Source organism: Petaurus breviceps, unplaced genomic scaffold (assembly GCF_028583685.1).
Source record: "Petaurus breviceps papuanus isolate PSGF00001 unplaced genomic scaffold, PetGlider_PUasm1.0 90847, whole genome shotgun sequence".
In the NCBI taxonomy this organism is placed as follows: domain Eukaryota; kingdom Metazoa; phylum Chordata; class Mammalia; order Diprotodontia; family Petauridae; genus Petaurus; species Petaurus breviceps.
The window spans coordinates 15,982,935-16,009,340 of NW_027187360.1; the positions used below are offsets into that span (position 1 = coordinate 15,982,935).

The following is a 26,406-nucleotide window of genomic DNA, read 5'->3' on the forward strand; positions in this document are numbered from 1 at the left end:
ATGAAACTAGCAATTTAGTTTATTCTCTCTCCACAATTTTTGTCTCCACTTTGTCAGCTACCCTTAAGGTGGTGTTTTGCTCTATTGAATAATACTTTTAAAAATAGCCAATAAACAATGATAACAATGGGATTTTGTGTTCTCTGCAACTTTCAGAAAATAATATAGCTATAAGGTGATGTCTCTTGTAAAACAGCATTTGTGAAAACTTGTTTCCTACTAATACCTTTATTGAGGATGTTCTAAAATACATGTGGGGGCAAGGGGGGGGATTAGGGAGATATTACTTCTAAAGACTGTGAAGAGATAGAAACATAGCTCTATGGGTATATAGTCATTGATATTTTCTTATATTGCTGTCTCTGTCTCTGATCTCTCTACCTCTTAGTCTCCCTCTTTCTCATTCTCTTTGCATGCATCTCTCACTGATTCTCCCTGTCTTTCTATGTCTCCGTCTGTCTCTCTATGGCTCTCTCTATCATTGTAAAATAATGTCCATAGTTTTTCAAATGTTTTATATCCTCCTTTTGTTCACATTTCTTGAGAATTAGTTTTCCTGATATCTCTGGAATTGTGTTGTCTTAAGCAGGGATGTCCTTTTTGTATATTTGGTTTAATACAAATTTATTTCTCTTTTTTGTTTTCTTTAGTGTTATTTCTGCTTCAGCACATCAGGGATTGGATATTAGAGTCTAAATCTGATGCCCCCATAATCATTGATGGAGAAAATATTTTTTAAAAAATTATGACATTGGGGCGGCTAGGTGGCACAGTGAGTAAGAGTGCTGGCCCCAGAGTCGGGAAGACCCAGGATCGGTTCCAGCCTCAGATCTCAGATTCTCACACACATACACACACAAACTGGCCATGTAACCTTGGGAAAGTTACTTAACCCCAATTGCTTTAAAAAAAATTATGACATTTAAAAAATACTGATTTTCAACACCAAATAAAATTAGCATTTATATATATATATATATATATATTAGAACAGAAAGGGAGGATGACACCTTAAATTGTGAATTTCTGTCATATAGAGTTTACTTTTAAGTATATAATAAATTCAACATGTAACTTTCAAAGCTATTCAGCTTTTCTGTAATTCTTTATAAGCTTCTTTCTGTTCTCTCTGTGTCTACCTTTCATCTGAGTAGTTTTTTTTTTTTTAACAGAAATGGGCATTGCATTTTATCAAAGACTTTTTCTTTAATGTTAGAATCATGATTTTTATTCTTGTTAATATGATTTATTGAGAAAAAATCCTTAAATACAAGTTTATATATCTTAAAAAAATTTTTTTTGGCCTGTTCTATTTTTATCCTTAAATGTCTTCAGAATGAATTGAATTAGTTGGATATTTTACTAATTTACTTCAAATCTGTTTATCCCTTCACTGCTTCCCTCTGTTTTATGAGGCAGGGTAGTGCAGCTTACAATTTTGAACTGTTACATTAAATTGTACAGACAAATTTATGTTCTAAACCAGTGTTGCTTTTGGGCATAATGTCTCTCTGCTTGGCAAAAAGATTGTATTTTATAAATATGGAAATTTCTAAGCCGTTGGTCTCTTTGTTTTTGCATCAGTTCAATATCTTTAGTAAATAGTTAAAGTCTGTGTCACTGTCTGTTATTTTACCTATTTCCTTTTTCATCATCAACAACATATTTATAATAAAATTGACTGGAGTTGCATTTGATTTGACAAAGCAAAAAATTCATGTCAAAACAATATAAGATTCCTTTAAAGGTATAAAAATAGAAAGAACTTTGAAGGCCTTCTGATTTTCTGATTATTAGTATTGTGGAGAGAGAGAGAGAGAGAGAGAGAGAGAGAGAGAGAGAGAGAGAGAGAGACAGAGAGAGAGAGAGAGAGAGAGAGGGAGGGAGGGAGGGAGGGAGGGAGGGAGAGAGAGAGAGAGAGAGAGAGAGAGAGAGAGAGAGAGAGAGAGAGAGAGAGAGAGAGAGAGAGAGAGAGAGCGAGCGCTAATTAAAGATGTTAGGGAATTTGTCCAGTGTAGATTACAAATTGAAGAGAGATTTCCAAGAGATAGTGAGGCACTACATTCCTGTATGTAGATGGTATTATGCTGATGGTAAAAAGCCCCAGAATACTATAGGACCTCCTAAATGAGATCCATGATTTCTTAAAGTTTGGTCTAATCATTCACTCAGGAAAAACCAAATGGATGGATCAGTCTACAGACGTTTATTAAATGATTACTATATGGTTTTAACTCCTGTGCTAGGTGTTAAGTATTCAAAGACGAAAATAAGATAATTCTGATTTTATGGAGCTTATCCTATCAGCAAAAACATGTAAAAATAGTTCATATACATATAAACATACATACACACATATATGCATATGTGTATCTATTTTCTATATCTCAGCTGGATGGACTGCCCATACAACTGCATATCAGTCTGGATATCAGTATTTCCCACATGGGACACAAGTTGTCCTTCTTGCCTGAAAATCACTCCCTCTTCACTGTTTACGCCCTAGCTTTTTCAAAGCTCAGCACAAATGCTGTCTCTGACATAAGGCCTTTCCTGATTCCTGCAGTTAGCAGTCCCTTTCTCCCAGAAATTATCTTGAATTTACTTTACATATCTGTTATATACTTATATTTGTCCTCAGTTTTAACAATAATAAGTTCATGAAATGACAAAAATAGGTCTTCCTATTCACGTAGTGTCCTGCGGCATTACTCAGGATTCAGTTTGGTACATTAGTGGCTCTGACATTAGAGAACATGTATTCAAATATCATCTTTGACGATTACTATGTGTGTGACCTTTGGCAAGGTACTAACTTCTCTGGGTCTCAGCTTCCTTCTCTGTAAAATGAGAGGATTGGATTAAATGGTCCCTTTTAGCTCTAAGTCCATGGTTTTTATTACCTGAGGAATAGATTTTAACCTTAGCCCCTGAAAGCCCATTCATAGGAGCAGGAACTTTATGAGTGGCATCCTGGAGTTGTTATGAGAACTCCCTGATGCCTAGAAATAATTGAACTGAAACTCTCATGCTTTGCAGAGAAGTAGCCTTTAATTCACTTCTTGTGGCATCTTAGGCAATCTCAGCATAACTAATTTACCAAAATAGAGTGATAAATGTTCAAGAATCTAATTGTCTAAGTGATTGATTTCCCAAATATAAGATCCCAACAGACCTACCCATCTTGTAGTAATACAGGAGTTTTAATGAATTGTAGTCTTAAAAAATACATTTCTATAATTATGTCATAGTTTCTGTAAACACATGAACATTATCTATAATTATTTATAGGGTTGTTAGTCATTTTGGTTCCTCAGTGATACCATCTGTGTTTTTATAGAATTCAATATATTTTTAAAGCATCGCCTATAAACTTAATGCTATAGATTTTCTCTAATTTATAGGTCCTACTGATTCTGTGTTGGAATACTGTACACTGTAAAATATTAGTTGATCATATCTCTGAAGCGTGTTGCATTGAAATAAATCTATACTGAAGGGTAAATCAGCTAAGCTCAAACCTGCACACTTATTTGGAGGAAGAATTTAGTTGGCACGTAGTTGAAAAATCTGATCAATATGTTACTTCAGCATTTTGAAAGATTTTTTTTTTCCATCAGTGCAGGTACTCCCTCATCTTAAGCTCTCCCTTTCCACCTTAGTTTGATGGTCCTAGTGAGTAGCTCTGGCTAAAAACTTAGATCATCTATTAGCTAGCCCATTCTTTTTTGACCAGGTGCCCACAATGTGTAAGATGCTGAGGTTATAGAGAGAAAAATGAAACATTTCCCTTAATGTTATTATACTATTGGGGGTGTCAACATGTAAACAAGTAAGTACAAGAAAATTTGAGAAGGGGTATTAGGAAAGGCTTCCCATAGCAGGTGGTAGGCACCTGAGCTGAACTTTGATGGAAACTAAAGAGGTGGAGGGAAGGAGGGAGTGTATTTTAAGTGCTGGGGTCAGACTTTAAAAAGGAAAAGAGGCATAACAAGGAACTTTGCATTTGAGCATTGTGAAGTATGCCAGACTGGTTGGAATGTAACATACACTGAAAGAGTAATATGAAATAAATATAGAAAAGTAGAGGGGAGTCAGATTGTGAAGGGCTTTAAATGCCAAACAGAAGAGTGTATATTTTATCCTGGAGGCAATGGGCAGCTATAGAAGACTTTGGAGCAGGAGAATGAGAGGGTCAAGCACTGATAGAGGAAGATTATTTTGGCAGCTGTGTGGAGCATCGATTTGAAATGGACACAAATGATTAAACAGTTTAAATCATCTTAAACTCATAGAGAAAGTTTGTATCTAGGTTTTGCCTATGCTCTAAGAGCTTAACCCCAAATCATTTAGGGCTATGTTAAAAAAAACCTGATGGTTTTCCTAGTGTATTAACCCCAGTTTTAGAAGGATTATGTAGTAAATTTACCCTATTTCAATTAGATAATCCACCAAAAACAACATTGCTTTGTAATATTTATTCACTAGTATAATTCTATTCCTCCAAATATAGCTTTGGGCCTTCAACCTACATTTAGTAAACTAAAGAAATCCTCATATCACTTTAATTCCCTGTATCTAGCAGTTAAAAACAACTAATTGGCAAAAACAAAGAAGATGGGAAGGCATATTAACCAATCTGGTTCTGAGAGACTATTGGGTGTGCTTTAGCAGTTAAGTACTGAATTCATATTTACATAGCATTCCAGATACAGTGACAACTCTAAGATATTCTTAGGCTGAATACAGATAAATCAAAAAGGACTTAACAGGAGGGGTTTCCTATTTCCAAGTGGCTTTCAGAAAGATTAGGAAGTCAAGTACTGAATGGTGCCATTCGGATGATGTATCCTAGGAATTCAAGAAAGGGAGAGGTAAACATTGTTTAGATAGAATAGTAAAAAAAAATATGAAGGGAGTAATAACTGTGATGGGCCTTGAAGGAAGGGAAGATTTTAGCTGGGGGAGGGGGCTAAATGAAATTATATGATTTATTTTCATTCAGAGGGGTGCATATGTATATGTGAAGAAGGAGATTAATGCATCAATTCTATTATTTAGATACAGGGGAGCTTCTCAAACTGTGAGTAGACCACATATGGGGTCATGACCCATAGTTTAAGAAGTGCTGATAGGGATCCTGAGTGGAAAAAGCTTAAGAATCCCTGTCTTAGAGCAACCTCTGGTTTAACGAGCATTATGTATTATATAATCTGTGCTATATAGACTTTGAGAATACACAACACAAAATGTAGATCTGTGACATTTTCTGAATTTGATTTTACCCACTTGGAGTTTCATTAATTGGGTAAGTCCTTTGCAGCAAAATGTTTAAAATGGGGGAGGCTAGGTGGTGCCCTGGAGTCAGGAGGATCTGAGTTCAAATCTGGCCCCAGATACTTAACACAAAAACTAGCTGTGTGACCTTGGGCAAGTCACTTAACCCCAATTGCCCTCCCTCCAAAAAGCAGAAAAAAAAAGGGGAAAAAAAGGTTTAAAATGTTGGGAAAAAAATCTGAAATTTAGAAACATATCAATTAAATATTCCTATCTACCCCATCTTCCTCTACTAGTATTAAATTTTATAGTAGTTTTTTTAATTGTCTTATGCATCTCTGAACAAGTTACTTTCACCTCATGTTATGTCAACTGTATACATTCTTTACTCTAGTGTTCCAAAGAGAAAGGTCCTATAAGTTCATTCTTTGTGATCCTTTGGAATGATTTCTTTTCTGACTATTAGTACTATACCAACAAGCATGGTATGGAATGAACATTGAAATAGGAAGTTTGCAACTGTAAAATCTTGAGTTTGAAAGATTGTCAAAGGTTAAGTCTAACCTATATTTAAATGGAGGCAATTTCCTATAATATCTTGTCTCCATAAATTTAAGCATATGAACCCCATCATTTCAGAGTGCTCATAGAGTTTCTGCTCAGAGATATTCAAGGATGGGGAACTCACAGGCCCGAGATTATCTTTTCTATTTCTGGTTGGCTCTGATTATTAGTTTTTCCTTCTCTCCAGCCAAAATCCATGACTCTAAGACCAATCTATTGCTCTTCTCTTTTTTTTCTAATTAAAATTTTTTTTTGCTTTTTTTTTTTTTGGAGGGAGGAGGGTAGTGCAATTGGGATTAAGTGACTTGCCCAAGCTCACATGGCTAGTTTTTGTGTTAAGTGTCTGAGGTCAGATTTGAACTCAGGTCCTCCTGACTCCAGGACCAGTGCTCTATTCACTTTGCCATCTAGCCGCCTCATTCCCCTTCTTGTATAATTCTACCCTATGTGGCTAAACAGATTAGTTTGATACTTTTTTTCTAAATGACAGCCTGTCAGATATAGAAAGAACAAATTTGCCTCCTGTATAAGCCTTCTCTTATACAGTAAAAAATTCTCAGGAGGACTCTATTCTAGTCATTGACTTTCTGTGGAAAATGATCCCTCCACTTCTATTTCCCAGTTACTTTGTCAGTAAAATAAAGGCATTGGATCAGATAATTTCTAAGGTTACTTAGGTCAGGGATTCTTATGGTTTTTTTGGACCTCTTTGACAGTCTGGTAGAGTCTATGAACCCTTCTTAGGATGTTTTTAAGTGCATAAAGTAAAATAGGTAGGATTACAAAGGAGACTAGTTATATTGAGAGGCAGTTATCAGTATGTGAATTGTGTATAATAGACAAACACAAGTTTGGGGACACTGTGTTAAGAACCCCTAATCTAAGTTAGGCTCATTGATTCATGAAATTATAGATGTATTATCTTAGCATCTTAGATTAGTAATGTGATCCTGGATAAATTTTCCTTCTGGATCTGTTTCCTTATTTGTAAAGTTAAGGGGTTGGACCAGAAGATATATAAGGTTCCTTCCAGTTCTAGCAGTCCATCAAATCTCTCTAGCTCCTTTTAAGTCTTAGCTCATTTGTCTCCTCCTAGAGGAGCCTTTTCCTGATTCCTCCAGTTTATCTTCTACCCACCCGGGAGATTGTAGAGGCAGCTTTGTATAGTGGAATAGGTGCTAGATTTGAAGTCATAGGACTTAGGTCCTTTATATTTTAAAAAATTATTGATGCCTTTTGCTTTTATGTTACTGTCATTTCTCAATATACACTATGACCCCCCCCCCCATCATAAAATAAGCTATCCTTTCTGACAAAAAAAATTAAAAAGAAAAGATAAAGAGTAACTTAGCAACAGCACTCAAGACATCAACCAAACCTGACAGGGCATTCAACATTCCATATCCATAGTTGCCCTCATTTACAAAGATTGGAAGACTTAGGAGTCTACCTGCCAAGATAACCCCCAGAAATATGTGAATGCAATTACAAAACCCTTTTTGTATAAATAAAGTCATATATAAACAATTGGAAAAATGTTAATTGTTCATGAGTAGGTTGAGTCAATATAATAAAAATGAAAATTTTACCTAAATTAATTTACTTATTCAGTGCCATACCAAACAACCATAAATATTTTACAGAACTAGAAAATGTAATAACAAAATTCATCTAGAAGAACAAGAGGTCAAGAATATCAAGCAGATCAATGAAAAAAATATGAAGGGAGGTGGTTTAGCCATACCAATTCTCAAGCTCTATTACAAAGCATTGATCATCAAAACAATCTGGCACTGGCTAAGAAATAGAGTGGCAGATGGATGGAATAAATTAGGTATACAATACATAGTAGTAAATGACTATAGTAACTTAATGTTTGATAAACCCAAAGATCCAAGTTATCAGGACAAGAATTCATTATTTGGTGAAAATCTGGGCAAACCGGAAAGCAGTTTGTCAGAAATTAGGCATAGACCAACATCTCACACTGTATGTCAAGATACAGTCAGAATGGGTACATAATTTAGACATATAGGGCAATAGCATAAGCAAATGAGAAGAGCATGACATAGTTTACCTGCCAGATATATGGATAAGGGGAGATTTTATGACTAAACAAGAGACAGAAAGCATTATAGGATGTAAAATGAATAGTTCTAATGATACTAAATTTAAAAGTTTTTGCACAAACAAAATCAATGCAGTCAATATTAGAAGGAAAGTAGAAAACAGGGAAATTTTATAGCAAGTTTCTCTCATAAAGGCCTTGTGTGTCAAGTATATAGAGAACCGAGTCAAATTTATAAGAATGCAAGTCATTCTCCAACTGATAAATGGTCAAAGGATATGAACAGGCAGTTTTCAAATGAAGAAATCAAAGCCATCTATAGTTATATGAAAAAATTGCTTTAAATCACTATTGAGGCTTTAAAGCACTATTGATAAGAGAAATGTAAATTAAGATAACTCTGAAGTACCCCCTAATACCTATCAGACTGGCTAATATGACAGAAAAGGAAAATGACAGTATAGTGTGGGAAAACTGAGACACAAATTCACTGTTAGTAGAGTTATGAACTAAATACTGGAATACTATTGTACTATAAGAAATGATAAGCAGGATGCTCTCAGAAAACCATGAAATTACAGGACCTGATACAAAGTGAGGTGAGCAGAACAAAGAGAACATTGTACACAGTGATAGCAATATTGTATGAGGATCAACTGTGAATTATTTAGCTGTTCTCAGCAATACAATGATCTAAGACAGTTTGGAAGGACCTTTGATAAAAAATGCTGTCCTCAATGGATTTCTGGGAGTCAAGATGACAGAGTAAGCAGTATATTGCTGTAGCTCCCCTATATTCACCTCCAAACAACCATAAAGTAGCACCCCAGAACAAATATTGAAACAGAGGAGCCATCAGAAAGAGGGGTGGAGTGGTCTTTTAGCCCAGGAGACTTGGAGGATCAGTAACAAAAGTCCATCTCACTCAAGTAAAAGGAAGCACATTCCAGGACAGGAAGCATCCCAGCAAGCTCCACCTCAGCAAACAAGTGGGAGATCCTGAGCCCCAGTGTAGTGGAGTGAGCAAAATGCCAGGATTCCCCTGCATACCTTAGCACAGCCAGGGGACCTGGCAGACTCCAGCTCCAAGAACCACCATGTGCTTCAGTGCAGCCCAGGGCACATGGGCATCCTCCAGGGACCAGACCACCACATGCTTCAGTGTAGCCCCAGGGAAATGCATAAAAATCCCACAAGCCTCAGCACATACCAGACACCACCACTGGACTTTAACTCAGCACCAGGTAAGCTGCCAGAACCCTATAGCCTCCAGTAGCACAGGCCACCCTTTAACACAGCACCAGACACAAGGTCCCCCATGGTCTTCAGGGCAACATCAATGTAGCATTAGGTAAATAGCCAGGTCCTGTAGCCACTGGCACAAGAAGCCTGAGACAGAGCCCTTTCCACTATGGGAGCAGAACTCAAATTTAAAAGAAAGGAAAAAGGCCCCCAAAAAAGAAGAGAAAAAAACAACAAAAAAGAATCTGATCATAGAGAGTTATTATGGTGACAGGGAAGAGGAAGACAAACTCTGAAGAGGACAATGATATCCTCACCTATAGGCTGTGATAGTAATGGCAATTAAAGATTCCCCTGTATTGGCTTGGTTTTCAAATTGATTGTATTAAAACCCAGAGTTTGTTAATCCCACCTGTGGGATGGGCTTGTTGATGTGAAAAGAAAGTCCTGTAGTGGGAGGAGCTGGTGATGTAGATTTGGAGAGACAAGAGAGAGGCGGAAGTTCTTTTTGGAAGCAGCACCTCGTGGAGAGAGAGAGAGACTAAGAGGATTGCTGGTGGCCGCTTTGAATTGCCCTGGACTTTTGAGACCTGCCCCCTGAGCTGCCAAGGACTGAGGAGACATGGCTGTTTTGCTGGTACTTTGTCTGTCTGTTTTGATGTTATTTTGCCAGATTTGTCCACTGGTGAAAGACAGTCCTTTTGTTGAAGAAGTCCTGGAACCTGGCTGTTCGCTAAGAAGCCCTGAGACTGTCCTGCAGACAGAGAGTGAATACTGTCCACTGGTGAGGGACAGTGCTGTTGTTGCAGGGGTCTGGAGACTGTCCTGCAGACAGAGTGAATACTGTCCACTGGTGAAGGACAGTGCTGTTGTTGCAGGGGTCTGGGAGCCTTTCTGTTGGTTCAGAAGCCCTGAAGAAGGATTTCCTTGTTGTATGTTTACAGAAATCCTGGGAGAGGGCTTTGCTAATGTGTTCAGGGGTTCTAGGACTGTTCTACAGACAGAGGATGAATTCATGAAGGGACTGGCAATGTATCTTATGGCCTTGCTAAGCCTTGTCTCCCCAGGAACTAAGATTGCTGAGAACTTGCCTCCTGTCAAGATGAAGAAAAGAGCTCCATTTGGGTATTAAGTGCTGTGTTTAAACTTGATGTAACTCTGGGGTAGATTCAATTGTGATCCTAGGGGTGGGGAACTTTTGACCTTATTGTGCTCTGTGATTGACAAATGAAGGTACTTTACCTATGTTTGGAAAATAATCTCCATTTGAGAAGAGGGGTTTTGTGGTGGACCCAAAGAAGGTATAGCCTAGGGGTGGAGTAGTATTTAGAACAGGGACTTTGTAATTGATTGAATGATTGGAAAGTCCTGGGGTGGGGTAGTCCTTGGAGATTATTTAATCACACTTAGTAAATGCTGTATTTTGAATGATGTCATGTTTTGATCTTCTCTGTTCTGGGTTTGTTACTGAATAAAATAGAGAGCACCTATGCTGGTATTTTGAACCTGGGAAGTTGCCTTCTTTTGGCATTACATTACATTACATTGCCAGTCCCTTCATGAATTTATCCTCTGTCTGTAGAACAGTCCTAGAACCCCTGAACACATTAGCAAAGCCCTCTCCCAGGATTTCTGTAAACATACAACAAGAAAATCCTTCTTCAGGGCTTCTGAACCAACAGAAAGGCTCCCAGACCCCTGCAACAACAGTACTGTCCCTCACCAGTGGACAGTATTCATTCTGTCTGCAGGACAGTCTCCAGACCCCTGCAACAACAGTACTGTCCCTCACCAGTGGACAGTATTCACTCTCTGTCTGCAGGACAGTCTCAGGCCTTCTTAACCAAATGCCAGGTTCCAGGACTTCTTCAACAGGACAGTCTTTCACCAGTGGACAAATCTGGCAAAATAACATCAAAACAGACAGACAAAGTACCAGCAAAACAGCCATGTCTCCTCAGTCCTTGGCAGCTCAGGGGGCAGGTCTCAAAAGTCCAGGGCAATTCAAAGCGGCCACCAGCAATCCTCTTAGTCTCTCTCTCTCTCCACGAGGTGCTGCTTCCAAAAAGAACTTCCGCCTCTCTCTTGTCTCTCCAAATCTACATCACCAGCTCCTCCCACTACAGGACTTTCTTTTCACATCAACAAGCCCATCCCACAGGTGGGATTAACAAACTCTGGGTTTTAATACAATCAATTTGAAAACCAAGCCAATACAGGGGAATCTTTAATTGCCATTACTATCACATAGGCAAAACTCCAAAGTAAAATGGAAAGTCGTCTCAAGTCAAGAAAAACTAATGGAAGAGCTAAAAAAAGGGGGGGGACTTAAAAATCACATGAGAGGTAGAAGAAAAATGGGGCAAAGAAATGAGAGTGATGCAAGAGATTTTTTAAAAAAAACTTGTTAGAAAACTGCTTAAAAAGTAAAACTGGGGGAGGCTAGGTGGCACAGTGAATAGAGCACCGGCTCTGGAGTCAGAAGGACCTGAGTTTAAATCCAGCCTCAGACACTTGACACACTTACTAGCCATGTGACTTTGGGCAGGTCACTTACCCCCAACTGCCCTCCAAAAAAAAAAGTAAAACTGGCCAAATGGAAAATGAGATACAAAAATTCACCAAAGAAAACAACTCCTTAAAGAGTACAATTGGCCAAATGGAAAAGAAAGTACAAAAGCTAATTGAGGAAAACAATACTTTAAAAATAAGAATTGGGAAAGTGGAATCTAATGACTATGAGACATCATGAATCAGTCAAACAAATTCAAAAGTAAAAAAAAAATGGAAGAAATAGAAAATACTTCGTGGGAAAAACAATTGACCTGGAAAATAGATCCAGGAGAGATGATATCAGAATCACTGGACTACCTGAAAGCCACAATGAAAGGAAGACCCAGAGAACATCTTTCAAGAAATTATGTAGGAAAACTGCCCTGATGTCTTGGAACCAGAGGGCAAAATAGGCATTGAAGGAATCCATTGATCACTTCAGGAAAGAGATCCCAAAAGAAAAACCCCAAGGTACATTATAGCCAAATTTCAAAACTATTAGGTCAAGGAAAAAAATACTACTAGTGACCAGAAAGAAACAATTCAAATATCGGGGAGTCACAATCAGGATCACACAGGACTTGGCAGCTACAACATTAAAGAATTGGAAGTCATGGAACATGATATTCCAGAGGGCAAAGGAGATAGGATCATAAACAAGAATCATTTACCCAGCAAAATTAAGCATAATACCATCAAGGAAAAAAGGGTCATTCAACAAAATAGAAGCATTTCAAGACTTTTTAAGAAGATCAGAGTTAATCCATAAATTTTACCTTTAATATCAAGACCCAAGAGAAGCATAAATAAGTAAAAAGGGAAAAGAAAACATAAGGATTCAATAGAGCTAAACTGTTTACCTTCCTACACGGGAAGATGATATTTGTAACTCTTAAAAATTTTATCACTAACAGTACAGATAGCAGGAGTATATATAGAGGGTATGGGTATAAGGTGTATTTGAGGGAATGACATTAAAAAAGTTAAGGGATGAAAAATAGGTGTAAAATGGGTACAAAAGGAAGAGAAAGATAAAATGGGATAAATTAAATCACTTTTGATTAGAAAAATAGAAATTAGGGGCAGCCAGGTAGCACAGTGAGTAAGAGCACCGGCTCCAGTATCAGGATGACCTGGTGTGATAGTAATGGAATGTGGAGATTCCCCTGTATTGGGCTTGGTTTTCAAATTGATTGTATTAAAACCCAGAGCTTGTTAATCCCATCCTCGTCGCCAAATGTATCAGCAATGCCATATTCACAATGCCTATAGAGATTGCAAATATGCTGATATAATTATCCATTTCAGTGATTCTTACTATCCAAGACAATTTCTATGTTTGCTACAGATTCATGTAGAGCAGAGACTCCGCTTTTGCCTGTTTTCGCTCTATTTTGAATATACCACTTCCATTTGATTATACTAGCCTCTTGGGCATGTCCAATTCTGTGAGAAGCTAGGGTACTCATTACCCAGGTCATAATTGGGATTCCAGGTCTTAATATCACTTCATGGCCCAGAGTCAGTTGTTCAGTCTCCACCAAAGCCCAATATGCAGCTAACAACTGCTTTTCAAAAGGTGTATACTGGACTCCAGACGAAGGAAGTTTCCTACACCAAAATCCCAAAGGTACATTTTGGCTTTGTTGTTTACTTTAAAACAGTATCGTGTGCCAGGTGGGCAAGATGAAATTACCACTACTATAAAGGAATATGTTGAAGCAGGAGTGTTGGTCCCTACAACCACAAGATGCAATAATCCTGTCTGGCCAGTAAGAAAATCAGATGGGACATGGAGAATGACTGTGGATTATAGACAGTTGAATAAGGTGACTCCTTCTTTGTATGCTGCTGTTCCAGATACCATCACCTTAACAGAAAGGATCCAGGAATATGATGGGACTTGGTATGCAGTTATTGACTTGGCAAATGCCTTCTTCACCATCCCAATAGACCCTAAACAATGGGACCACTTTGCTTTCACTTGGCAGGGTAGACAATATACTTTCACCCGCTTGCCACAAGGGTACATACATAGCCCCACTATTTGTCACAGGATTGTGGCTGAACAGTTGGATGAATTAAAGCTACCTGGTGTACAGCTTACCCACTACATTGATGACATCATGATACAGGGAAAAGATGCGAAAGTAGTGGAAAGGAGTTTGACCCTTCTAATTGAGCATATGAAAAGTAAAGGGTGGGAAATTAACCCTGCAAAGGTTCAAGTCTTGAAAACCAAGCCCAATACAGGGGAATCTCCACATTCCATTACTATCACACCTGGGGATTGAATCCAGTCTCAGACACTTAGTTCCCACCCACAAACATCTGGCTGTGTAACCTTGAGCAAGTTACTTAACCCCAATTGCTTAGGGGTGGTCAGGTGGCTCAGTGAGTAAGAGCACAGGCTCCAGTGTCGGGAAACCTGGGGATCGAATCTGGGCTTAGATACTTAGCACCACACCCAGAAATAACTGGCCTGGTAACCTTGAGCAAGTTACTTAACCTGGATTGCTTTAAAAAAGAAATACAAATTAGAGGGGGGTGGAGTCAAAATGGTGGAGTAGAAGCAGGACCTCCGAGTGGCTCTGGCTTCCACCTTCCCCAATCAATGTAAAAAGGGGACTCTGAACAAACTTTGGAGCTGCAGAACCCACAAAATGACACAGAGAAGCTAACCTCCCACTGAGGACAGCCTGGCAGGCTGGCAGGAATCGTCCAGTGCAGTGCTCTGGGAGCTGAGCCCAGGCCCGTGTGAGCCAGAGATTTTAGCCCCAGGGAGAGTATGATTAGCCCCCGGCAGAGAGACTCCAGATCAGCAGCAGCTGTGGCCGTTTCCAGAATTATCAACACATAGATCGAAGGACAAAGTGAGAGGTCAGTGCAGTCTGGACTTTGGGACCCAGTCAGTGGGAGTGTGTCGGCTTTTGCCCCTGGGGTGAGAAGCTGCTGAGATGCCAGCACAGCCAGCCAGTGTCATGTGGCAGCTTTAGCTCCTGGCCTGCAGAATGTAGGGGGACCAAACGACCAGTCTGAGGAGTAATCACTCTTGCTTTAACCTGCTTGGATCTGGATTGCAGTCTAGGGTGGAGGTTCTGGGGTGTGTGACCAGCTTGCCAGAGCATGTGGAGGCCTCTGAGAGGGCACCCTCTAAAACCCCAGCGTTTGGGATGAAAGCTCCCCTGTCTGGTGGCAGAGTCCTACTGTGGCAAAAAGCCCAAGCATCAAGGGACTGAGGGTCAATAAAACCAGGCAAAGAAAACAAAGCAGACAGAAGATTCCAACATTACACTCCTATTTTGGGGACAAAAAGGATCAAAGCATGGAACAGGAGGAAGACAGTGAAGTTAGAACTCCTGCACCAAAAGCTTCAAAGGAAAATACAAGCTGGTTACAAGCCATAGAGGATCTTAAGAAGCAGATAAGACAAGTGGAGGAAAAATTGGGAAGAGAAATGAGAACAATGCAAGAAAATTATGAAATGAGAGTCAACAGCCTGAGTTGAGGAAAATCATACCTTAAAAAATAGATTAACTCAATTGGCAAAAGAGGCTCAAAAAGACAAAGAGGAGAAGAATGCCTTAAAAAGCTGAATTTGCCAGATGGAAAAAGAATCTCAAAAGCTCATTGAGGAGAATCATTCCTTCAGAATTAGATTGGAGGAAATGGAAGCTAATGACTTTATGAGAAATCAAGATGCTGTTAAACAGATCCAAACAAATGAAAGAATAGAAGGCAATGTGAAATATCTCATGGGAAAAACCACTGACCTGGAAAATAGATCCAGGAGAGATAATTTAAAAATTATTGGACTGTATGAAAGCCATGATCAAAGTAAGAACCTAGAAATCATCCTCCAGGAAGTTCTCAAAGAAAACTGTCCTGATGTTTTAGTACCAGAGGGCAAAATAGACGTTGAAAGAATCCACTGATCACCTCCTGAAAAATATACCAAAAAGAAAACTCTTAGGAATTTTATAGCCAGGTTCTGGAATTCCCAGTTTAAGGAGAGAATATTACAAGCAGCCAGGAAAAACAATTTGAATATTGTGGAAACACAATCAGGATAACCCAGGATCTGGCAGCTTCTACACTGAGGGATCGAAGGGCTTGGAATATGATATTCCAGAGGCCAAAGGAGCTGGGATTAAAACCAAGAATCACCTACCCAGCAAAACCATGTATCTTGTTTCAGGGGAAAATAAGGTCATTCAGTGGAATAGAGGGCTTTCAAGCATTCTTGATGAAAAAACCATAGTTCAATAGAAAATTTGACATTCAGATACAAGAAGCAAGAGAAGCATGAGAAGCCCCTTCCCAGTGATGACCAGAGTTCTACCACAGAGCTCCTGTGTCTGCCCTGGCTCAGATGATTGCCTGGCCCCCTGTGACCTCCTTTACCAGCGACCACCATAGTGATCTTGGAGAAGATGACTGATTGCCAGCAGGAGAATGGACAATGCTGATGTGGCTTGTTCTCTGGACCATGCTTAGCCAAGATGAAGAAGAAGTGAGGATTCAGTGGCGCCACAAAATAGTTTTTGTTTTAGTGTCTAAGATACTAGCCTCCTGGGAGAATAACTACAGTTATCGTACTGATGTTTAAGTTTCAATGCATTTTCATGAACTTTTTGTCTATCCATATTTGTGTGAATGAAATAAATGTCTGTCCTATACCCCCCCAAAAAAAAGAAAAGAAAGAAAAAAGAAAAATACAAATTAAAAACAATTTTGAGCTATTACATAACACTTATCAGATTGACTAATATGACAAAAAAGGAAAATGATAAATGTTGGAGAAAATGTGGGAAAATTGGGACATTAATGCACTATCGGTGGAGTTTAGAACTGATCCAACCATTCTGGAGAGCAATTTGGAACTATACCCAAGGGGCAACCAAACTATGCATACCCTTTAGTCCAGCAATACTATTACTAGATCTGTATCCCAAAGAGATCATTAAAAAGGGAAAAGGAACTATATGTGCAAAAATATTTACAGCAGCGCTATTCATGGTGGCAAGCTACTGGAAATTGAGGGGATTCCTCATTTGAGGAATGGATGAATAAACTGTGGTATATGAATGTAATAAAATACTATTTTGCAGCAAGAAATGATGAACAAGCATATTTCAGGAAAGATTTGTCTAAACTGATGCAAAGTGAAATGAGCAGAATCAGGAAAACACTGTACACAGTATCAGCAATATCATATGATGATTAACCATGAATGACTCAGTTTTTCTCAGCAACACAATGATTCAAGACAAGTACAAAGGACTCAGGAAGGGAAATGTTATCCATATTCAGCTAAAGAACTGAAGGACTCTCAATGCTAATTGAAGCACATTATTTTTTGATTTACTTTATTCTTTCTTGTGTGTTTTTCTCTTTATTTGTTTCTTTTTCCACAGCTATAATGGAAATGGAATTATGTTTTACATGACAGCATATGTATAAGCTATATCAAATTACCTACCATTTTCAGAAGAAGGAAAAGGAGGAAGAGAGGGAGGGAGAAACATTTGCAACTCAAGATTTTATAAAAATGAATGCTAAAACTTTCCTTGATATATAATTGCAGGAAAAAATTAAATACTGTTCAATTTTTTAAAAAATGCTATCCTTCACCAGAGAAAGAAGTGATGGAGTCTGAATGTAAAATGAAGCACACTTATTTTTTTTGCTTTATTTTTCTTGTTTATTTTTTGGTTTGTGGTTTTTTTTTTCACAACATGTCTAATATGGAAATATGTTTTGCATAATTACACATGTATAACCTATATAAAACTGTTTGCTTTCTCAATGACAGGGGAAGAGAGGGAAGGAGAGCACTTGGAACTCAAAATTAAAAAAAATGAATGTTAAAAATTTTATTATGCAATTGGAAAAATATAAAATATTAAAAAAATTAAAATGCAAGGGGAGGATGGTATATTTTCTCAACTCTTCTCTGAGATCAAACTTGACCATTATAATTACAGAATTTCAGCTTTAGGTGGGTTTGTGGTGGTGGATGTTGTGGTTCTTCCCCCTTACATTGTATATATTATTTTCTCAGTTTTACTTTACTCAGTATCTATTTATATGTCTTCTCATATTTCTCTTCTTCATATTCATCATTTCTAATGGCTTAGTAATAGCCATTACACAATTTGTTTATGTATTCCCCAGCTTAGTGTTTTTATTCTAATCCTAGCCCTGTATCTCCCTACCTGTATGACGAGAGCAAATAATTGGACTTCCATTTCTTTATCTTTAAAGTGTGGGGTGGTTCTAGCTCAGAGCTATCAAATACAAGCAAAGTGCAAAATTCTTCAATGCAGCCCAAAACCAGGTTAATATGTAATTAGGAAATGTTTAACAAAATGAAAAAAAATACATTATAATGTAGATGATGTTAATTTGTGTTTTTTTTTCTAAAGCAGACTGCAGGGATCTTTTTCTATCTGAGTTTGATTTCACTGGTATAGATAACCTCAAAGTTTCCTTCTGACTTTACATCTAGGAATTTGTGACCCTACTTTGTATATATTTTGTATATACTTATACTTGTTTCCTTGAAAAGAATGAAAGAACCTACTTGTACAAAAAAATATTTACAGCAGCTCTTTTTGTGGTGGATAAGAATTGGAAATTGAGGGGATGCCCATCAAGAGGGGAATGGCTGAACAAGTTATGGTATACAATTGTAATAGAATATTATTGTACTATAAGAAGTGACTCTCTCTCTCTCTACATATATATATATATATATATATATATATATAATTTTAGTTTGAAATAAAGTATTCATCCCACTAAAAAAAGAAAAGAATGAAAGAATGTTTTTTTTCTTTAAGAGAACTGTTTGTTTTTAATTTTGTCTTTGTCTATCACCTAGCATAGTTTCAAGTGCATAGTAGGTTCTGGAAGGTCAGATACTGAAGCTGAAGCTTAAATTTTTTGGGCACATAATGAGAAGATGGAACTCATTGGAAAAAAAATGTTAGGGTGATATTAGGAAATGTTGAAGGTAAAAGAAAAGGGGGGCGGCAGAGGATGAGATGGATAAATAGTGTCACGGAAACAACAAACAGGCTTTGACAGACAGTGGAAGACAGAAGGCCTGGTGTTCTATGGTCCATCGGGTCAGAAAGAGTCACACAGAACTCTTTTCAGGATGACTGAACAACAACAACAAAAAGGTGCTAAATAAAGACTTATTGTTGATGCTGTTAAACCATCATTGACAAAAGAAATCCAACATTATTTTGGTTCCCTCACCTCAGAGTGTTCATGAGGAATGAAAGGAAATGCAGAGATATAATCCCCTCTGAGTACCTAAAGTTCAATTACTAAGGAGATGACAGTATTGCCATAAGCTAATGGGAATCTGAAGAGCAAGGTTAGACTCGAATGCCACCCATTATCCTTTTCATCGTTTTGCCCATTTTCCTGTCTTCATCATGACAAGCATCAATTTCTCATTGAATGTTATTGTTCAGACTGTGTCCAAGGGCAACCTGAAATGATTTCCCAAGGGTAGTAGAGTAAGCAAAAATGAAGGGTATGATTATAACTCATGTATTGGTTTCTGAATAATAGAAATGGAGCTAGTGAGGAAACCTAGGCTGTCGATGATTCACCTTTTTAAAAAATGCAAATTTCAAATATCTTGGTGTCATTTAGTCTAGTTTTCCTATTCTACAGATGAGGAAACTGAATCCCAGAAAGAGGACCCAGACAATCAGTGGTAAAACAGGACTAGAGCCTGGGACTTCTGATTTCCAGTACCCCCTTTCCTACCTCAGGGCTACCTTTTAATTATTTTGAAGTTTCCTTTCAATAGAATTCAGATATCAGAAGGATGGCTTGGGGGAAAGGTGACTACCCCACTGCTTGCCTGGCAATGTGTTAGGTGAATTAGGAGATAAGAAGATTAAATAAGACACAGTCCCTGCCCTCAAAGAGCAGCACAATAATTGCCTTTAAGGCTTGTTATAGTCTAGTGAAAGAGGTACATTACTACCCTGGAGGAATGTGGTTGGATCCATGGTTCCTTAGAACCTTCAATGAAGGTTTATATGTCTAGTTCATTGTGATAGTTTTTTTTTTTTAATTTTTAACTATTGAGATATTGTGAAAAATTCTAGCAAGAATGTTTAGGGGGAAATTGGTATAAATAAAACGGTTGCCACTTTTATGGCAATCAAGCTTTGGAAAAGAACACTGGAAATATATAATATGCTTGTAGTTAATTTCATAGGACACTTTCTATGAAGATGTTATATTTTAAAATAAGAGTTCTGATCCATATAGGATTGAAGCACTGACTGATCTTTTCAAAGGTAGAAGCTGGGTAGAAAATAAAGTCATCTTTTATTTTTGGAAGTCCTGTAAGTCCACATAGAACAGCTGATTCTTCTCCCTCCAAAAAGCTAAAAATATATTGTAATTGAGGGAGGAAAAGCAAGCTACACAATTGGGAATTTTCAGAGACTAGTAAGCCTGGCGAATTAATGTGATGAAAATGAAAAAGGTTAGAAGCAGAATTTGAAAATAGCAGACAGATGTAATCTGCAAGGACATGAGGCTCAAGTCAGTGAAGGGGAATTCATAATCTAAAACAGATATTTAGGGAGAACAAAATATCTGAAAATGCTCCAGCTGAAAAGATGGGTATAATGATGCCAAGAAATGGAACACATTATCAAAAGATAACATGCTATAGTTGAAATTACACTGGAAGTGAAATCATGGCATCCTAGTTCAAGCTGACAAGGATATCTTCAATATCTCCCTCCCTTGCCCCCATATGATCGGTGAAGATATTGAGAAGTTCAGAGAGATTACATGATTGACTCAAAGCCAAATTGGTAGTAAAGAGAAGATCTGGACTTTTAATTCAAGTTCTTCGACATTTAAAGCCATTTACAATCTGGCCTCAGCCGACTTTTCAATTCTTATTATATATTACTCCCCTTCATACATATTGAAGTCCAGCCAAACAGGTCTTCTTATAGTCCCTCATGTGTTACACTGTCTCCTGTCTCTGTGTGTTTGTATTGGTGGTTCTCCATGCCTAGAATGTATTCCTTTCCCAACTTTGCCTCTTGGAATCCCCTCGTTTCATCCAAGGCTCAGCTCAAGTACTACTTTCTAAATAAAACCTTTTTTGTTTTCTCCTAGTTAGTGTTTTCCTCTCACATTGTCTTGTATTTATTTTTTGTATATGCCCATATGTGTTCTTTTTGCCTGCCATGGCTAGACTATAAACTTCTTGAGGACAGAGAATGTTTCGCTTTTGTCTATAAATAATTAGTACCTATCAAAGAGGCTGTTGGATTTACTGAATGCACAATTTGGCTCTAAATTCAGCTTGTGGTAAATCCTAGTTCTAGTTCTGACCCTATTGCTTAAGAATTGTGTGATCTTGGCTTCTCCATGGAACTAATTCATAGGATTGTTTTCAAGATCAAAAAAGATGATTTAAAGGACTATTTCAATGTAAATTATTATAATTATTATTAATAATCTGTCCTGAAAGTATAATACTAAATGAGGAAAAAAATTGATTTTTTTAGTTTATGTCAAGAGGCTTTTACAGAGTTTGTAAAGTCTTATTTTCAATTTTATTTTCACCATCCCCTTCCCATATCTAAAAGAAATCAACCTTTTTGCCTACCCTATAAGGTAGAAGCTTCTGACAAGAATCTGGGGCAGGAGATATGCAAGGGTATAAGGTGCTAGGAAACAGACAGGGTAATTTGGTAGTGATGATTACAGTGCATCATCAACTTTGAAAATATATAGTAGATGGGGCGGCTAGGTGGTGCAGTGAGTAGAGCGCTGGCCCTGAAGTCAGGAGGACCTGGGTTTGGATGTGGCCTCAGACACTTGACACATACACACAAAAACTAGCCATGTGACCTTGGGCAAGTCACTTAACCCCAAATGCCCTATCCTCCCTCTTCCAAAAAAGCAAAAAAAAAGAAAAGAAAAGAAAAGGAAAATTTATAGTAGTAGATGAAGGAAAAATGTAAGCAGCATCACAGATAGTGAAAAGAGTAGAACTTAAAGGTCTAATGTCACATAGTTGTCTCATATCCTTGATAGTTCTATGATTTGGGGCAAGTCACTTTGCTGCAAAGAGCTTCAGTTCCCCCATCTTTATGAGTACAAAAATACTTCCACTATTTATTCCAGAGTGTTATGAAGAAAGCACTACATAAACCTAAAGGAAGGAAGGCAGCAAGCATTTATTAAACGTCTACTATGTGCCAGATACTGTGTTTAGTGTTTTTACAAATATTACTTCATTTGATCCTCACAACAACCCTGCAAGGGAAGAGCTATTATTATCCCCAATTTATAGTTGAGGAAACTGAGGCAGGCGGAGATGAGGTAATTTACCCAAGGTAACACAGCCAGTAATGTTTGAGGCATGATTTGGACTCAAGTCTTCCTGACTCCAAACGCACCTTTCTGTCCACTGCACCAACTTACTGCCTCTAACTTGTGAACAGCTTATGGAGTAATGGAACTAGCATAGTACTGTTTTAAGGATTAGCACAGTAAAGTCAGATTGTTAGCTCAGATACTTGATACTTTGGTCAAATCATTTTGATGCTGGAAGCTTCTGTTTCTTCATTTGGGCAATGGGTATATTAATATATGCATTACTTACTCCACAGAGTGTTAGAAGGAAATGCTTTGCAAACCTTAAAGTGTTTACAGAAATGTGAACTACTGTTCACATGAAGTTTGACTATTTCATCTTCACTAACAAATATTTGAGAGTTAAGTATGCCTGGTACTAACAAGATAAGGATACCTGTCTTGGTGGAGCTCACCATCCAGTTGGGAGGGCAAGACACAAATGTGAAAAAACATACCTATAATAAAAGGCAGGATATGATGAATGCTATAGACCCTAAGTGCTAAAAAAGTTCAGAGGGGCTGTTGTGGGCTTGAGAAAGCTTCGAGGAGGAGGTGGAACCTAAATGGACCTTGCTGGCATAGGCTTCAGGTACCTAGAACCTTCTAGCTGACTTTGATTTTTATGAGTCTGAAACATTTCATTAGTTATAACAAATAAACAAAAATTATATAATGATCTTTAGGTACTTACCTCATAGGCCTTCTATGAAGACCAAGTGAAAGGACAGACATGGATTATTTTGTCACCCTTTAAAATGGTTTATAAACTTCCAACCAATGTTACAATTTGGGGAAAATCCTATACATTGGTAAAAATAAAAAAAAAGAATTAATGTTATTGGATAAAATTTTCATTAGATAAGCAAAATTGATAGGACAACAGAAGGTTATATAGGAGGAAATATTGGTAAAATAAAAATTTAATGTGTATGAAAATATATTTTAAAAATATTTTCCATGGAAAAATATAAAATCTAAGACTGACTTTCACTTACTACTTTCCTTTTCCCTCACTTGCACTGTATTCAGTGATTTTGTAGGAATAAGTATTTTACCATGCTTTCTTGGTAAGAATAAGTCTTTTCCATGCTTTTATCTGTGTGTATATATGTGTATATGCGTGCATGAAAGAGTACCAAAAAGTTGACTGAAGAGCCTCTGAATAAAGTCTTAGGGTGTTAAAAGCAAGTATCATAGAGACCAGTATAGCTTTAGGTAGATCACAAGATTATAACTAGAAACAATAATATTTCACTACATCTATGATCTTGTCAATGTGTGACTCCCTCTTTTGCTGCAGAATAAAACCCATTCATGCCTTCTGGTCTTCTATGATCACATGATTACTTTTCATCTGGAATAGTATCATGGTTTCCAAATTGGTTGTCCTTCCTCATCTCTTCCCACTTTAGTCCATTCTTCACAGAGCTGCTAAGGTGATTTTTCCTGAGAAAGTCTGACCTACTCAATATTCCAGTGGCACCTGGTTGCTTCCAAGACCAAATATAAGCTTCTCTGGTCTGTTTGTTGTTGTTGCTGCTGTTTAAATTCCTCACAATTTGGCCTCAATTTATCTTTCTGGACTAATACATTACCTCCCATTCCATTCTACAGTCTAGACACTCTGACTTTCTTTTTGTTTTTCATACATATTTCTATCTCATGATTTTTCACTAGATATCCCCCCCATGCCTGGAATGTTTACCATACTCATCTCTACCTTATAGAATCACTTTCTTCCTTCAAGGCTCAGTTTAACCACCATCTTCTACATGAAACCTTTTTTGATTCCATTCCCAATGCTGCTAGAGCTTTCTCTATAAACTACCTTGTATTTATTTTTTATTTATGTAGACATATTTATATATTTTCATATGCACTGTGGATAGAAGTGGCAAAGTGTAATTATTACAGAGTTGGCCTTGAGCAAGGTTCAAGTCCTGCCCCTGGCACATACTAGCTCTAGGACCCTGAACTGGACCTCTCCATTCTCTCTGACTATAAACTTCAGAGAAGTTGCTGACTGGTGTTGCTAGAGGAAGTTACCTTAACCAGAGTTCTTCATACTGAAGCCCCATGTCTAGTCCTTATCTCTTTCCCTACATACACATTATTTTCCCTAATGGAATATAATCATCTCCTTAAGGGTAGGGACTGTTTTGCTATTTTCTTTGTATCTTTAGTACCTAGCACAGTGCCTGGCACATAACAAGTGCTTAATCATTGCTCTATTGAGTGTCCATTCCATATCATTTCATCAACCCTTTATTTAGGCTCTCCCCAACATTTGGGAAGCCTTGTTTTAGGTCTTTAAGTATTTCATGGATACCGGTATAGGTTTCCATATCTTATCTCTTGGTGTATAACCGGCCCACCTTCTTTTCCTGTTAGAGATTATTTATGCCATTTCTAGTGTATAAGTCATTGTTGGAGAGATGTTATACAACTTGTATATGTCAATCATGTGTCTCTCCATTATCTGTTGGGTCATCCAGAGTTTTGATTTTTTTATAGATTATGCTGTTCCATGAGTTGTAGCCTTACAGAATCATCAGGAGAATAACACTGGTATAAAGACAAGTTGTCAATCAGATAACAGTTTAGGATTGTTGAAAACACTGTAGTTTACTAAATGCAATTCAGTCTGCTCTCTTCCTCTTTCCAGAAGACTTATTCTTATTAGAAAAGTATCTATCCATCCATTCTTCCGTAGGTGTACTACTGGGTACAAGTTTAGATACATTGCCTGCTTATGTGTTGCCAAATTTAAATAGGCAGAAATGACTTGGAGAAAGGGGGGCACATATATGGGACTGCTCCTAACTTCAATTTATAGCCAATAAACTTCACTTTAAAAAAATTGGAAGAACTGTCAGACTCAACCAACTATACCAAGAAGAGTTCCATGTTAGAGATGACATACCTTTGAAGGTATAAAGGGCTTGATTCTTAAGATATGAGAAAGAAAGGAGGATAAGTGCTTATGAGGAAAATGGAGCTTATTACTCTCCAAAAGTCAACCAAAAAATATAAATAACTACTGACCCATATCCCGAGTTCCCATCTTTACAAAACCTTTATGAGAATAATCTACACGCAGCCAGAGCACTCTTGAGGGAAGGTATAAGGGGGCAAGAGAAGGGCTTTTGCAAGCAGACCACATCTTTAAGTCACACAATTGACTGAAACATATAGTATATATAAGACCCTGCTGTGCTTATGATTCAAATCTTAACATTTTTTTTTTATTTGGTAGGTCAAAACATCATTTTAAAATCTTCTCCTCCAAGTCACTTAGTCTCTTGGAGCTCCTTCCTTATCTGTAAAACAAGTAGGTGGGATGCCAGGCTTTAGTTTCCTTATCTGCAATTTACAGTGAAGGGCTAGAATTAGAAGGTGGTTTGTGGTTTTGTTATTTTAGCATCATAAATTCAGAAGGGGAAGGGATATTAGAAAAGGTCATCTGGTTCACAACCATCTCTAGTATCTGTCCCAGCTCTTGATCCTAGGATTCTTTGTTAGAGTCAATGGGTGTGTCTAGCGTAGTCTAATTATTCAGTATATTAGGCTTTCCTGGAGTTTGGCTCCATTCATTAGCATTTGAGAAGTGTCTTTTGTGTATATCTCAGCTACTCCAGTTTCCAGTGCACACCCAGCATAACAGCCTCTAGGTTTTATTTCTTCAGCCCTCTCCCTAGGTGAGGAAAGAGGTTAACTCACCTTTGTACTACCTGTATCTAAAGCTGCAATAGCACAAGCAGCTCTGAGAATGAATAACTCTGGAAGCAGAGTCTTGGAGTCAGTCCTTCCAGCCCTTTACTCTTGTCAGGCTCAATGGCCAGGTTTACTGGTCCACATTTGCTCTTCCTTAAGCACAAGGTCAATTTGTTAGGTCCTGACCAGCTCTGCAAGAGAAATGTGGGTGGGGAAACTGAACTAGAGAGAAGGTGGATGAGGAAGGCAGGTTGCTGGGGGTGTGGAGAGGGAAGAAAGAAAGGAAGAATAGGGATTCAGCCGGCGGAAGGGTGATTGATAGAGAAGAGAGGTTGGTGAGACTTTTACTCTTGTTTCCCAAGCACATTCCCCCATTCTCCCCACCCCTAACCCCCATTTCCCCTACCCCCTTACCCACCCATGTCCAGATGCAGAAGCCCTGAGACCATGCAAGTTTTTCCTGCCTCTAGGTACTAGTGAATTCTGTGGAAGGGATGTGTGTGTGTGTGTGTGTGTGTGTGTGTGTGTGTGAAACTGCTGCCTCTAGGTACTAGTGAATTCTG

General features: G+C 38.0%; 1 protein-coding gene across 3 annotated transcripts in view; it reads left to right on the forward strand.

Annotated features, from left to right (window-relative positions):
* PHACTR3 (phosphatase and actin regulator 3) overlaps nt 1-26,406 on the forward strand; it is a 313,435-nt gene that overhangs the window by 11,692 nt on the left and 275,337 nt on the right. The window lies entirely within an intron of this gene.